A 3,304-nucleotide genomic window follows, 5' to 3' on the forward strand; every position below is an offset into this window, starting at 1 on the left:
ACACTAAGTACAGGGTGCACCATCAATCTGATTGATAAATTTTTAAAACAAGAACACTATAGCTTAGATGTTCAAAAAAACCATTTTAGTGTCTGTTGTAACCCGTACTTTAAAATACAGTGCTGCACTGAATTTGAGGCAGCCCACAATGAGAAGTGAAGAACTAGTAAATCAGTCGATTCAGTTCAAGATACTAGTTTTATTTATTGTGCTACTCTTTCTCATAAAAAGATGAGGTTGTAAAAATTCTAACGAGATCAGACAGAATTTTGAAGTTTACTTTCCACAACGGTAAAAGGGAAGACAGCAGCAGAATACAGCACTGAAGGATTTTGTAAAAGCCTCACTTACCCTAAAGATTTTTGAAAGAACATTCATTCCTAAAATGACAGGCCCATTTAGGGATTGTTCAGTTATAAGTTAAACTAACCAAACATAAGCATCAATACTAAATGTGTTATAATTTAAAGTGAGACATTCACATCAAATTTCACTTTCATAATTGTCTTAAGTATTAAATTTAAGACATCACTAGGGTTAGAGGAGGTTGGCCACAACGTTTTTTAGCAGTAAAAATTCTATTTTGTCACCTGAAGAAAAGCCAGTGTCACTATTCTTCGATTAAAATTCCTTACCATACTCCAGAAGCATGAACATCCATTAACTCAAGACCAGTTTACTTGGTTCATGTAAGTCTAAATTAAAATGAACTGCTTACTAGGTTCTCTTGCTGTTACATTCTAAGTCAAAAGTCTTTGCTTGTATGCATATGGAATTCAGTATGGTGGTTCACCTGGAATTCAGGGCTGGGAAGAGAACGTAGTTTGAGTCCATCAGCGTTCACATCAAGTAAGTTTCCCTGAATGCTTCTGGGGAAATGAGACTTATCAAAGCAGAGGAGATATAGTTGCCGATAGCAAAACCTGCTTTCATAAGCAGCATGGTAACCAAACGATGTGGTGGTCATGTTTTAGAGAATATGTGTCTTCAAAATACTCTGGCCAGGCAGGGCGTGGTGGCGCATGCCTGTAATCCCAGCACTTGGGAGGCTGAGGCAGGAGGATCGTTGCGAGTTCGAGACCACCCTGGGCTACAAAGTGAGCTCAAGGCCAGCCTGAACTGCACAGGGAGACCCTGTCTCAAAAAGACAAAAAAAAAAAAAAGAAACTCTGGCCAGAGCAGGGTGTGGCAGCATGGGTCCTTAGTTCCCAACCCAAGGGGCTGAAGCAGGATTGTCTGGCCAGCCTGGGCAACATAGGACCCTGTCTCAAAAAAGAAAATAGAAATCTTCCTAGACCTCAAAATTTACTTTCGACATGTAGTAGTCTTCTGAGGCACATTCTGTGTAAAGGTTTCTGTTCATGGGGCTGCCGACCTGCGCCTCACACTTGTTAGGGAAGAGCTGTAGCCCCAGCAACGTAAACGCTGCGGTAAGGAGAATACTTCATCAACAATTGGCCCTGTGCACAACTACCCATAATACTCAGTAGTGGGTAGTTTTCAGTTGCCTAGTGCATGTTATAGGAACTGCTTTAAATTCCTCTCTACACAAACTTTAATGACATTAAAATGTCATTTAAAAATGTTAAGCCCATGGAAGTCTAGTCTATTGTGCCTCTAAAGTATCTTATTACAGTAACTTTTAAGAAGAGATACTGTCTACATATATGTGTGAAATGTGTGTGTGTCTCCGTGGTTATTTACACACGATAGAAGTGCTTTCTTGAACTGAAATTTGGAACAAATTGCTGAAACCCTTTTTTGAGAATGAATGTGTTCTTTTAAAATGTGCCCTGTATCAAGGAGCTGCTCACTATGAAGTGATATAAATAGTTCACGACAGTACACAGTTCATAGAAATCCTAATCAAAAGATGAATACACATTCACACCTGCCATCTCTAGAATATTGTTTTGGTCCTACATTGCCTCTATCCATTTTATTCTATTTCTCATATCAACTGACCTTAATAAACAACAAAAAAACCACTGCTTTCACTACAGTTGATGCACATACCAGCATATTTACAATATAAAAATGAAAATTTACATGTAAAATTTAGAATATTTAGCGTTATAGGTGATCAAAAGTTAACTAAATAGTAGTTTATAGTTTACTAAGTTACAAAATGCACTTCTATATGTATCAGAATAACACATGACTTTACATCAAGCAAGACAGTACTGTATCACTTAACATTTCTAGGAGAAAACCAGAGAAGAAAAGTATCTGTTTGAAGAGTGGGAACATTTTAGTAATAAATACATCACTGACAAGTGGAGGGATTGCTCGGTATGCTCCTGACTCCTTTGAAAATTGCTTTGGGAATTTGGCTTTAAAGCTGGGTCACTGCAATCTAGATATTTTTTGACACAAAACCACTTAAAAACCAGTATTTTGTGAGGAAAGATATAAAAGCAAAAAGCTTAAATGTTTCAAAGAAAGCTGGGGGCTTAGACAGTTTACATAAATTCAGATTTTTGTTTGTTTGAAGATAGTGTCTCACTATGCAGCTGAGGCTGGCTTTGAACTCACTATGTAGCCCAGGTGTGTGCCACCACACCTAGCCAAAAAGTCAGATTTTATACTGCATAAAATTCATAAAGCCACCTTGTTTAGAGTAAGTCAGTGCTAGCAAATGGCCAAATTTTATGTTTCTCTCAAAAATGTCATAGCATTTCCTGTCTAGATGTTACTAATAGAAAAAAACACCAGGTAAGGTTCTTCGGATGCAGAGACAATCCAAATTTTTATCAGACTTTTGAAGTATAAGTACACTCTACAAACTTCCAAAATATGCAATCAATAGACAAGTCCAGAGGTTTATCGGTTATTACTCAAGAGTGTCAAAACTGACCATAACCAGGTTTTTAAAATGCCAAGAATTATATATATGCTGGCACTTACATTTCATTAATATAATAAATTCTAATGAAACTTCTTAGGTTTGTCCATAATGTCGGAATGTGAGCTTTTTTCTCTGGCACTCATATAATTTGTTCTCTCAAAGGACTAAAAATAGCGTGCGCTTAGAATGACTTTCCTCAGAGGTACCTCTCCACCAACACTATCATGAGACAGGGTCTCACTGGGTAGTTCAGGCTGGCCTTGAACTCACTGTGGATGCTAGGCTGGCCTCAAACTCATGGTGATCCTCCTGCCTCAGCCTCTTGAATGCTCAAATTATAGGTGTGCACCACCACGCTGACAACACTAAGTGGTTGCTTAGATAAAAAAACAATGTCAAATTCAAGGGGACTTCCTTCTTAAACACAGCACACACGCATACTACCACTTCCATCTA

The sequence above is a fragment of the Chinchilla lanigera genome, unplaced genomic scaffold (genome assembly GCF_000276665.1).
Source record: "Chinchilla lanigera isolate Chin_1 unplaced genomic scaffold, ChiLan1.0 scaffold00019, whole genome shotgun sequence".
In the NCBI taxonomy this organism is placed as follows: domain Eukaryota; kingdom Metazoa; phylum Chordata; class Mammalia; order Rodentia; family Chinchillidae; genus Chinchilla; species Chinchilla lanigera.